Source organism: Petromyzon marinus, chromosome 25, assembly GCF_048934315.1.
Source record: "Petromyzon marinus isolate PM22_M1 ecotype Great Lakes invasive population chromosome 25, UKy_Petmar_22M1.pri1.0, whole genome shotgun sequence".
NCBI lineage: Eukaryota > Metazoa > Chordata > Hyperoartia > Petromyzontiformes > Petromyzontidae > Petromyzon > Petromyzon marinus.
In genome coordinates this window covers 11,409,662-11,423,003 of record NC_133691.1, presented here as the reverse complement: position 1 = coordinate 11,423,003, position 13,342 = coordinate 11,409,662, and the positions used below count along the sequence as shown (strand labels likewise).

Here is a 13,342-nt window from a genome sequence, read left to right as displayed (position 1 = left end):
CGGTTGTCATCAGGCAAAGGAGTCGGCCTCTAAAGGCAAACTGTTTATAAAGGTTTTGGGGATGGGCGTAGCCCAAGTGTATCAACAGCACCAGGAGCACGGGCGTCGCACGAGTATTAATGCAGCAGCAATGCCAATGCAGCAGCAATGCCAATGCAGCAGCAATGCCAATGCAGCAGCAATGCCAATGCAGCAGCAATGCCAATGCAGCAGCAATGCCAATGCAGCAGCAATGCCAATGCAGCAGCAATGCCAATGCAGCAGCAATGCCAATGCAGCAGCAATGCCAATGCAGCAGCAATGCCAATGCAGCAGCAATGCCAATGCAGCAGCAATGCCAATGCAGCAGCAATGCCAATGCAGCAGCAATGCCAATGCAGCAGCAATGCCAATGCAGCAGCAATGCCAATGCAGCAGCAATGCCAATGCAGCAGCAATGCCAGTGCAGCAGCAATGCCAGTGCAGCAGCAATGCCAGTGCAGCAGCAATGCCAGTGCAGCAGCAATGCCAGTGCAGCAGCAATGCCAGTGCAACAGCAATGCCAGTGCAGCAGCAATGCCAGTGCAGCAGCAATGCCAGTGCAGCAGCAATGCCAGTGCAGCAGCAATGCCAGTGCAGCAGCAATGCCAGTGCAGCAGCAATGCCAGTGCAGCAGCAATGCCAGTGCAGCAGCAATGCCAGTGCAGCAGCAATGCCAGTGCAGCAGCAATGCCAGTGCAGCAGCAATGCAGTGGGCGAGAGAGCTGCCGTGGCAAGAGGTTATTATATGTAAGAAAGGGGGGGAGGAGCAAGGGGGGAGAGAGAGAGGGTAGGGGGATGGGGGGGGTCGCTGCGTGAGCGCGAATTTACCGATAGAACCAAAGAGTATGGATTCCTGCAGTCACGAAAGCTTCAAATCAAGGATGAACCTCATTTGCCAGAGATGACCCGGGGCATTCTGCCAGGAGTATGGCGATGTCTGCTGTTGCGAGTGTGTGTGTGGGATCCCAGTTAAGAAGTTTGTGGTGTAATGTTTCAAATTTTGGCAAATTTGGGTTGTCACGCGGCACACATTGGGATCATGGGATAATTTAAATAACGAAACAGGAGGAATTCTCCACAAATCTGGCTGTCGCCTGATGAAGCTAGTTGTAATTACTGGCGAAACGTCGTACTCAGATTGTAAATGTTGTAGCTTGGCACGCCAACACACCGGTGTGCAGTACTAGTGACGAATTGGCACGCTCTGTTTACGTGACTAACCTTACTAATTGGCTGTGTCGGGTGGTGGCGGGTTTAACGACATATTTACGCGATGTAACCCATAAATCCTGTATTATTAGGGATCTTTAATGTTTCCCGCACCTCCGATTGGCATGGTGGCTACACATACAGTGAGGGAAAAAAGTATTTGATCCCCTGCTGATTTTGTACGTTTGCCCACTGACAAAGAAATGATCAGTCTACAATTTTAATGGTAGGTTTATTTGAACAGTGAGAAACAGAATAACAACAAAAAAATCCGGAAAAACGCATGTCAAGAATGTTATAAATTGATTTGCATTTTAATGTGGGAAATAAGTATTTGACCCCTCAGCAAAACATGACTTAGTACTTGGTGATAAAAACCCTTGTTGGCAATCACAGAGGTCAGACGTTTTTTGTAGTTGGCCATCGGGTTTGCACACATCTCAGGAGGGATTTAGTCCCACTCCTCTTTGCCGATCTTCTCCAAGTCATTTAGGTTTCGAGGCTGACGTTTGGCAACTCGAACCTTCAGCTCCCTCCACAGATTTTCTATGGGATTAAGGTCTGGAGACTGCCTAGGCCACTCCAGGACCTTAATGTGCTTCTTCTTGAGCCACTCCTTTGTTGCCTTGGCCGTGTGTTTTGGGTCATTGTCATGCTGGAATACCCATCCACGACCCATTTTCAATGCCCTGGCTGCAGATGTCGTTTGGTTGCATTACGGTTCATTCACTCTGCAGTATTAACCAGGGCGGCCGCTGGGCTCTTGAACCGCGACACCTCTGCAACAACAACGAGCGGTGAACGCGCTTGCGGCTTGGGTCACGCTGGGCCTTGCACGGTGGTGCTTTGGTTGTCAATTGCGGTGCTTAAACCCCCGCTCCTAGGGAAGCGATGCTACGGTTCATCTCGTCAGCAGAGGGCAGTGCAGCTCAAGCCATCGCGCTCTTCCAGCAAGTCCGACGCGGGAGATGCATTCCCGAAAAAACGCGTCGAGCGAAAAGCTTTCCCCCACGAATAATGCTGTAGCGATCAAGTTTTGGCGAGATACGTTGCACTACTACGCGCACGAGCAGAGCGATGGCGGGACGGGCAACTGAGAGCACGCCGCCGCGTTGCCGCGTCATGCCGCGTCATTCCGCGTCACAGCATCGTACCGCTCGGCCGCACGGCTCAACGAAGGTAGTTCGCCGTCGAGCGCTCAGGAACCGCGTCATAACTGTGCGCATTGCGCGTTTTTATAGCAGCGTGTGCGTTTCACGTGATAACGGGGCGCGCGTCATAACATGGTGCGCATTCAGCGTTGTGACGGGACGCGCGCGTTTCCCGCGTGAGATCAACAGCGCCCGTTGTGCAAAAAGTGTTCCCACACGGGAAGAACGGCGTGCCAGCGAACGCGCGTTGCGGTGTGAACGCCGCCACGCGTTAGGCGACGACTCGCCGCCCTTTGCCCCCGCGTCGATTGCTCCCCGCCTTCACCGAACGCCCGCGTTTGGCCACCGTGGATGAATTGTGGGTCAAATGACCCCACCCGGTGTGCGGGAGGAGAGAGTCGCTCGTCCAGCAGTGGAATGGCAAAGGCGCTGAACGTGCTCACGCATCGGCTGTCTGTGGCTGCCACGGAGCGATTTGTGAGCTCTGCCCGGCACATTCGGTTCAGGGATCTGCCGCGCTTCAATGAAGGAGTCTAATGTCTTTCCTGTCATCTGTCTAAGGTCCAGTTTGTATTGTCGGTGGTACCTCTATGGCTGGTGTCAGTCCACTGCTGGATCAGTTTCCGTTTATTTTGAAGTACCCTATGAGCTCTTGAGTCGAGTTTAATCAATAAAAACACCGTCTCCGCGACAGACGTGACACATCCGAGAAACATGAATGAACAATCAAAAGCTTCTTAATGCCGTGTGGGTCGTCATGGGGGATGTTTGACCGTTCTTCACCACGCTGGTCAGTACGGTTTGGTGAAGAGCTGGACGCAGGATTGGTTCTGATAACCGCTCGCCACTGATGTGTTAGCCGTGGCCTGGAATCGAACTCGACTCGCCTGGTTCTGTAGCGCGTTGCGCTATTCACTGCACCCCACCGATTCACCAATCTTAAATGTAAAACCCAATTCTTTAGAACTGCTTTTTGTGCTCGAGTTCGCTGTCCTTGGCCCCGCACCTCCGATTAGCGCGGTTGGCTACGTACGGTGCGAAAGAAGTTCAACACGCGGGCTCAATAGTTTTTTTTTGTGGGGGGGGGGGGGGGAGTGAGTGAGTCGGTGTGCAGCGGATGCAGTTGCCACGTGGCTTGCAGCTGAGTCTGGCGACCGCTCCCGGCTGACGTCCGCTGCCAATGCGCGAACCGCGCGTGCGGATTAGCGCCAGGCCTGGCCGCTCGATCATTGGCACGGCTGGTGGGAGTCAGGCGTCTTGTAGGCGTCCAAGCCACCCCCGCGTTCTGGGTTTGTTGTAAGATGCTGGTGTGTGTGGGGCTATCCATAAATGATGTCACGTGATTTTGTACGATTTTTGATCCCCCCTCGTCACACGGCGTCACAAAAAGTCAGACCCCCCCTCAAATATGACGTCACAAAGCTCTGCCCCTCCCCCCCCAAAAAAAAATAAAACATGCTTCAAATCGATTTAAAGCTTTCGTGACTGCAGGGATTCATATTTTTGGTTCTTTCGGTAAAGTCACGTAGAAGGGAAACAAATAAAATAATAAAAATATAAAAGAATAAAATTCTCACGACGTTTCGACTGCAACACAAGCAATCATCATCAGGTATGAAAACCACAACAATAATTTTCTTGTGGTTTTCACAAGAAAATGCTTCAAATCGCTTTAAACTATTGTCATTGTAGTGCGTATTTAATTTGGCGCTGCACTCTGATGTTGTACACTCAAAAAAATGATATGTTGGACTAACTTAACTTTTTTATGTCAACAGGATGCACACAACTGGGTTATGTTGCATTTAAGTAGCATTATTTATTTCGGTAAACATAAGTAAATTACTTAAGGTAAATACAATGTTGTTTAGTTGAATCGAATTCTTCGCTCTTTCGGTAAAGTCACGTTGAAGGGAAACAATAAAATAAATAAAAATATATAAAACAACAAAAATTCCCACGACGTTTCGACCATAACACAAACGGTCATCATCAGGTGAGTCGGTTTGCATTAATGTATTTCTTTTTAAACTGTGTATTTATTTATTTAAACAACGTCAGCGCCACGCGCAGCGATTTGGCAGTTTATTTAGAAGGACTAGTGCGTCTATGTTCTGAAAAGAGGAGGGGGGAGACGAAAAAATTAATGTATGCTGTCTGAAAGCCACCGTAAGAGTGAACAATCAATTAAGACCTGAAATGGTTAATCCAATTTTTCCAATGATTGCTAAGCCAGAATTTATCTTCTCGGTTGAAATTGTCTCTGTGCTTGTGTATGTGGATAGCCTCATGAACGAATCTTTCATGGTAGCCAGATGGCTTACAAAGCACCTCTGTCTTGGAAAAGTCAATGTCATGTGAGCCTACTGAATTATAACAATGATCTGCCACGGCCGAGGTGTTGGTCCTACGGTGTTTAAGGTCTGCTTTGTATTCACGAATGCGGTCCGAGACATGGCGTTTGGTTTCTCCAATGTAACTACTACCACATAGGCAACTTAGTTTGTAGACACCAGGGTACTGTATGTCCGGAATCACATCTTTTATAGACGGAACCAGATCACGGATTTTATGTAATGTGTTGAAACGGACCTGGATCTTGTGTTTATTCAAGATTTTGGAGATCTTTTTTGTGATCCCCGCAATGTAGGATAAAGTGATGGTTTTGAAAGGCTCCTCAAGAGGGTCCTTCTTCATGGTTTGAGTGATAGCTTTGCGGATTGTATAGTCGGAGTAACCATTAGCCTTAAGAGCTTGGTGTACGTGCTTGAGTTCACTGCCTATGTGTTCCTGGTCGGATATGCATTGATTCTGGCTTAGCAATCATTGGAAAGATTTGATAAACCATTTCAGGTCTTAATTGATTGTTCACGCTTACAGTGGCTTTCAGACAGCATACATACATTTTTCGTCTCCCCCCTCCTCTTTTCAGAACATATATGGACTCGTCCTTCTAAATAAACTGCCAAATCGCTGCGCGTGGCGCTGACGTTTTTTTTTTTATAAATAAATACACCGTTTTAAAATAAATAAATTAATGCGAACCGACACACCTGATGACGACCGTTTGTGTTATGGTCGAAACGTCGTGGGAATTTTTGTTGTTTTATATATATTTTATTATTTTATTGTTTCCCTTCAACGTGACTTTACCGAAAGAGCTAGGAATATGAATTACTGCAGTCACGAAAGCTTTAAATCGAAATTTAGTTGAATCAACTTAACAGTCTTGCTTTTGTTTTAAACAATAAAGTTAATTAACTACAATTATCCTAAAATTAATAATTTTAAATTCATCCAAAATAAATAATCCATTTTCATTCTGTTCCAGCTTTTTATTGAATCCATTCAATAACAATTCTGAAAACTTTCACAAAAAAATTACAACAAGAATAACTTGCACAAAATCTGTAATCTAAAAAAACTAACTTTACTTTTCAAAATCAAAGGCATCTACTTCACACATTTTTCCAAAAAGAATAACTTGTACAAAATCTGTATTCTCAAAAGACTAACTTTACTTTTCAAAATGAAAATAATCTGCTTATTACAAGAAAATAAAAATAAATAAAAGCATACTGTCTTTAAATTAAAGGATTTATAAAATATTCACATACAAGTGTTATACTTGAAAAATAATAGCAGTCTTCTTTTGTTTCCTTTTAATTGCACAAGAACAAAAATGAAAAATATATAAAAAACAGTATTATGTACATGAATATATGTACTGCAACAGCCAAACAACAGTGCAACATTATGGAGAAAACATAAGTCCTGGGTCTTGGTCCTGACCTCAAGTTACAGCGTTTACGAAAGGAGTTTATTTTTCAGGACCTGGACCTTGTTTGACAGCTTGTTTGCATCTTGCTCCATAAAAAATATTTTGAAATACTTCAAAAGTGTACCTCAGGTCTTGTGGGTAAGCCAAGTTTAAAGCATAAATTAGACCAAGCATCACAGAACAAGCATTTGCCACATTGTTCAGGTCTTCAAGTATTTGGACGCCTTCAATGATAATGCCAACATCTTCGTAAGGGTCTGTAGCATCTGCCCCTTCATGTACGACGACATAAATGCCTAGGGTGGTGTTGCGCATTGAAGTTTGGGCTTCATCATGTTCAACGTCCGAAAAAAGTAAAATACAAATAGAAACAATTAATAACAGATCAGGGGTGAAAGTGGGAGTTGGTTTTAAAGAAGCATACAATAGGTTTTAAAAAAAGTGAATGACTTACCAAGTACTCCTTCACAAGGTTTGAGGGGTCTTCGTTCATGTAAACAGTAAGGGCTTTCAAGATGCATTCACTTTTTTTTTCGATGGTGTCAGTCTGAAAAAAATTTAAATGAGCATTAGTTAGCACTTTGCTTTTTAGACTTGTTATTGTACCATTATAAGTAGCATTATACAGATTATCCCACTGTGTTGTTTTCATTCAAGTCAAGTTTGTCATTCTTGTGATTACATGAAGAAACAGAAAAACTGAGAAAGATTAAATCCAGAAGAACTGCGTCAACATCTCCAAGACACCTGAATAAACCTTCCTGCAAAGCTACCTGAAAAACTATGAGCAAGTGTACCTGGACAAAAGCTTTTTTAAACGCAAAGGCTGGTCACACCGAGTATTGATTTTATGTAGTTAATAGAATATTCTTAGCTCTTTCGGTAAAGTCACGTTGAAGGGAAACAATAAAATATATATAGAACAATAACAATTCTCACGACGTTTCGACCATAACACAAACGTTCGTCATACCTGATGACGAACGTTATGGTCGTGAGAATGTTTTTGTTTTATATATATTTTATTATTTTATTGTTTCCCTTCAACGTGACTTTACCGAAAGAGCTAAGAATATGAATTACTGCAGTCACGAAAGCTTTAAATCAAAATTTAGTTAATAGAAGTTAAGTAAATAAAATCTATTTATGGCATTCTGTTTTTTAGCAGTACAAAAAGTACTGTAGCTTCGCAGGAAGGTGTCTTCAGGTGTCTTGGAGATGTTGACGCAGTTCTAGATTTAATCTTAGTTTTTCTGTTTCTTCATGTAATCACAGACAGACTTGATGATGATGATGAGATCGAATCTCTGTGTGGATCATACTGGCTATTGTCAGACTCCTTGTGCATTTAAAAATGTCACTGGATTATTACAATTTAATGGCAAAAGGAATGTTTGGAAATGTAAAACGATATTTCGTACTGACACACTGCAGTAAAAGATTTAAATAACTGGCTTAAAACCATTTCTTTTTTGGGTGAAAATATTAACATGCCTAAGACTTTTGCAGAGTACTGTACATACCAGACTTTAAAGGGATACTTAACCCAAAAATTAACCCCCTCGATAACATGAGGCTATACATAATGACTGAATTTCCATCTTTGGGTTAAATATTATTTTAATCTATTATTAATTATTGTTAGATTTAAAATTATGATGAATTTAGAGAACATACCCGATCCATAACTGACAGGATGTTTGTCATCTGTGTTGCTGTTCCTCCTTTCTTTCTGAAGATTCTGAGGAGCTGGGTTGAGAAATGATCCAGCTGACCCATAAATTTGGACACCAAAGGGATACTTGTAATCCTACTGAATTCTGCAGATACCTAATACAATTTTGAAAGGACAAATCATGTTGGCTGCTGATAAACATGTTTAAAAAACATTGAACATTTTTTTTTACCAGCACTTACAGATGGCATACAAAATTACAAATGAACATTTTCATATTCATAACTCAAACGGTCGTCTTCTACCTGAAGACGACCGTTTGAGTTATGGTCGAAACGTCGTGAGAATTTTTTTATTTTATATATATTTTATTATTTTGTTGTTTCTCTTCAACGTGACTTTACCGAAAAAACTAAGATTATGAATTACTGCAGTCACGAAAGCTTTAAATCAAAATTTGAACATTTTCATATTTTAGAATTATAAAAACCATCCAAGTATTTAATCATAACTGACATTACATCAAAGACTTACCTCTCTCTCTCAGTAAAGAGTGCTGGCCATCTGTTCCTAAACTCAACGATGAACGGCAAATCTTCTACCACCTCATGCCTCCGGAGCGCAAATGTTCTCTCCATCAGGACCTTCATAACCTGCTCATTGTTTATTTTAGTCACCTCAGACAGTAGTGTCATCCTTTGCTTTTCAAGCGTATCCTTTGTTTCACCCAATGGGTAATCTGGACAGTAATTAACCTCGGCTTTTCTAGGTTTCTTCACTTGGTTGGGACTTCCCATGGATCCTTTTCGCTTGTGGGAGTTGATGTTTAACTCAGAACATCCTATGTTCCTCAATTTTGTTCTGTAGTTTGCCATCTTATATTTCAGACTTATTTTCCAGCCATAGTAGCTGCTCACAGAGCCTTTTTCTTTGAGGCACGGGTGCTTCTGTACCAAAGCAGCAGCAACATCATCAAGATCTGCACTTGTAGGGTATGCCTTGTACTTTATTACTTCTGAAGCTAAAGCATCCAAAATATCAGACTTCAACTTGGCATTGGGGCTCAAGACAGTGCCATCAGTCTCATAAGCAAGTTGAGCTTTTTGCAGTTGAATCTCAGCATCAAAACTAAACTGTGGTATTGGGAAACGTTCAGGCCATGCCTGACTTCTAACTGAGGACACAGATTCTGGAGTTGAAAGTAAAGATGACTGTGAGGATGAGATTATGTCTGTGTCACATGATGATACTGAAGAGGTCTCTTTTATTTCTGGCACAAATGAAGTAGTTGGTAAACTTGTAGATGAAGGCAACTGAATGACCTTGAGTGTAGCTTTATCCTGTATGTCTGAAGTTGAAGTGAGGTTGACAAAATCATTAAAGTTCGGATCTTTGAATTGAAGTCGAAAATCTTCAAGTACTCTCAGTTGTGTTTGGATTTCTCTTTTAAGGTCATTCAACGAGTTTGGTATACCAGTTGGGAGATTTAACCTTTCACAATTATTTTCTCCCAAGATTACTAGAAGTTTGGCTGGGATACCCATCCTGTCAAACTTTTCTGAAAGAGAGATAGAGGGGATGAATATATGAATACAATACCAGAAGACCAATCCAAACTATTGACATTAAATAGATGTTTACTATAAAATGAAATATACATAAAATATACAAGTCCACACAGGACTTCAGTGGCTGGTTATTACACCTCATAATCTGCAAGAGGGTATGGGTCTTTCAACTCATAGAGGGTAATTAAGCACATTTCAAGAGTTGGTACCAATTCAAACGCCCTGAAGTGCTCTCGATACCATGAACACATTTTTTTGGCAATGAAAGCAAGGTTGTCTTCGATTATACAAATTTTAGCAATTTCTGCAAATTCTGGAAGTCCACTAAGAGACCCATGGGCAATTATCATGACATTTCGATACATAATGCCATCATAAGAAACATTCTGAGCAACATTGACAGTGGTGATGCCAGGATATCTAGAATTAAGGCAACGTACGACATCCTCTTTCATGACCTCAACCGTGATGGTAGAGACACGTGTGATCTGTAAGGTGGTATTTTCAGGGCTGGGTATGTGGAGGTTATATCCAACCATCAATTGGTGTTTTCTTGCCAAAGTTAGTGTTATGTTCTTGAAGCAATTTGTGTGCCTAACTACTTGTTTGAAGTAGCTATGCTTAGCTTCAAAACGCAATGTCCAAAGAAAAACTAAAGGACCAAAGCAGCGAATCATTTCTGGATAGTGCTCCAAAATGTGGTGCTTTGGAAGCAGCTGTTTAAGTGGGAAAAGCTCCTGATACTTCTGACGGTGTTCAGAGATCTTGCATTCCAAATATGCAATGGTCTCATCTGTATGAACTGAAGACACAACCAGTTCCACAATATCCTTGAAGTCTAAAATCATAAGCCACACAGGTTCATCTGCAGGCACCAAATGCCCAATAATAAATGGCAGCAGTCTTAACAGACACCAATTTTCATGCGCATTGCCACCAACTGATTTTCTCCTTGCAAATGTCTGTGGCACCAATTGAGGTCGATTTGTCTTATCACCCCACTTGTACGGAAAATTATGGATGAGTTCATTGAGCAGATCAAGAGACAAGATCTTATTTGAAATAAGTACAGAGAAGCACTCTGCCAGCTCAACTGGTACTATGCCTTCAAAAAGATCATGAGCCAAATCAGGAGGATAGCCTGTTGTAACATTAAAGTAGCTAAGGTTATTGCTGAAAACACATGCTTTTTTCACAGCCATGACATTCACACCTTTCTGCTTTGCAAGTTTCACATGTCCTTGGTGTTCTTCTGCAGTCCTTAGTGTAAATTCACCTGCCTTCACTTCATTGGTCTGAGAATCTGCACGAGAAGCTGTACAAAATCGACAACAGTACTCTCCTCAAAAGTTCTCAATGAAGCCAGCCATTGAATGTGCAGCAAGATTATCGGCCACAACACATTGAACTCTTCCTTTAAGGAATGTTCCCAGCTGGTGGACATACACACCTTGCTGCTCCAAAGTTTGGAGATCTTGCAAAAGAGGTCGCAAGATTTTCTCAAATCCGTGCGTTATCACGTCTTCTGTTTTGCACCAAACGGCAAGATAAATTGCTGACAAAGTTGACTGAAACATGGATGGCACATTACCCAAAAGCCAGTAGATTGCACATATCTTGTGCTTCTTTCTTGATGTCCCGAGAGGGTTGCAAATTTCAAAAGTCATCGACATATAAGCACACAGATATCCTCAACTCACCTGAGAAGAAATTATTTGCTTTAAAAAAAACTGACCATCCTGAATTGACCTGTACTGATGGACATCTCATCTTAACTGTTGAGAACTGTGACTTTCGACCACTTTGTCTAGTAGGTCATTCTGACCAAGTAGATTCTGTAAAGACTCAAGGATTGGAACATATTGAAAAGTTATGTTTCCCTTGGCCTCAAGAACATACTCCACGGAGTCTACAACTTGAAAATTTTCCCTGTAATATTCTTTACGCTTAAATGCAGAGGCTAGTGGACCACCATACGTTATTGCAGTGAGTAAAGGATTTGTTGTACTTAAAGATGTAACAAGGTCTTTGACTAGAAACTCATCATTGTCAATCCTGTGCTTTTGTAAGGTGTCTACAATAATTCTGTATGACAAAGGGAAAGAAGCATCACTCAGTAAATAATGCAAGTCCTCCAACAACTCATCGACAGCTGTGCCTGGGACATGATAGTGATTCTCCAGCTTCAACAGCAAAGAAGCAAATTTAAGCTCTACCAACTTTTGGCAAGTTCTCTGGAACCTCTCCTGTATCAATACAACTGGAATCCTCCTCTAACGTAGATGTATTAATTTCTTCTTTTGAAAGAGTGTCATCAGATATTCCTCTTACCTCTTGTGTTTTCACTATTCCTTCCTTAAAATCAGTCAACGAACACTGACAATGTTTCCGCCTCTTATGTGATTTGAATGTGCTATACACATTTGATTTAAACGAGCAGTCCTTAAACATACAGCTTACTGTCTCATGACTGGGCAAATGCTTATTTATGTGGAGAAAGTAATCATTTACTGAAGGAATGTCAGTAACACCACAAACATGACTATTTATCTTTGTACTTTCGCTAGAATTTTGCTGTTGAGGTTGCTGCTCACTACCATTTGATCTGCATAAGTGGGACCGCAGTGCATTCCAGGTTTTAAAAATGCATGGACAGTAAGAATATGCGCATGGATATGCGTGTCTGCGGCCATATGGTCCATGCACCAACCTGAAGTGTTTTAAAAGTTTTGATCTAGATATGTGAGACGAGCCACAATCTCTGCACAGCCACATGTAGGACTCTAGAACTCCAAAACTCTGTGAGAAATAAAAGATGTAAGTCACCAAAGAATAATAATATAAACAACACTGTAACACTTTATAATGACGTTCAGTTATAAGTGACTTATAAGTTATTAGTTAATGATAAACTAATAATTTACAAAACATGTCTATGTTCATAAATGATTAATAAGTAATGTGCTAACATTTTATGAATGTTTTGTTAAATTAGTTATAAGTCACTTATAAGGTTATTAGTTAATAATGAACTAATCATTTACAAAACATGACTATACATTCATAAATGACTAATAAGTGATATGCTAATTTTTAATTGTTTTGTTAATTCAGATATAAGTCATTTATAAATTATTAGTTAATAGGTTCATAAATTATTAATAAGTGGTATGCTATACAGTAAAAATCTGTATATATCCTTGATAAATAGTTTACACTTTAGATTAGGCCTAACCGCCAAGCTTATAATTACTTGTTAGCTAACATCAATGCCATCTTATTCATGTGTCAGATGTAGCCAGATGGCTTACAAAGAACCTCTGTCTTGGAGACTTCTCCAAGACTTCTCCAAGACAGAGGTTCTTTGTAAGCCATCTGGCTACCATGAGAGATTCGTTCATGAGGCTATCCACATATACAAGCACAGAGACAATTTCAACCGAGAAGATGGATTCTGGCTTAGCAATCGTTGGAAGGATTTGATAAACCATTTCAGGTCTTAATTGACTGTTCACGCTTACGGTGGCTTTCAGACAGCATACATTAATTTTTCGTCTCCCCCCTCCTCTTTTCAGAACATAGATGGACTCGTCCTTCTAAACAAACTGCCAAATCGCTGCCCGTGGCGCTAACGTTTTCTACAAATAAATACACCATTTAAAAATAAATAAATAAATGCAAACCGCCACTTCTTTCAAATGTTTCTTGCCATTGGTTTTCACACCTGATGATGACCGTTTGTGTTATGGTCGAAACGTCGTGATAATTTGTATTGTTTTATATATATTTTATTATTTCATTGTTTCCCTTCAACGTGACTTTACCGAAAGAGCTAAGAATATGAATTACTGCAGTCACGAAAGCTTTAAATCAAAATTTTACAACTGTTTTAATTTTAATGCACAAACGTAAGAGCATTATTTAATTTAAACATAAT

The 13,342-nt window shown here is 41.1% G+C and overlaps 1 long non-coding RNA gene across 1 annotated transcript in view; it reads left to right on the top strand.

The window, feature by feature from the left end:
- Positions 1 to 13,104, top strand: part of LOC142929146 (uncharacterized) — a 76,356-nt gene extending 63,252 nt beyond the window's left edge. Inside the window, exon 2 of the long non-coding RNA XR_012945321.1 lies at positions 1,388 to 13,104. This is a non-coding gene — a long non-coding RNA (uncharacterized LOC142929146). The remainder of the gene's footprint in view (positions 1 to 1,387) is intronic.
- The last annotated feature ends 238 nt before the right edge of the window (positions 13,105 to 13,342 follow it).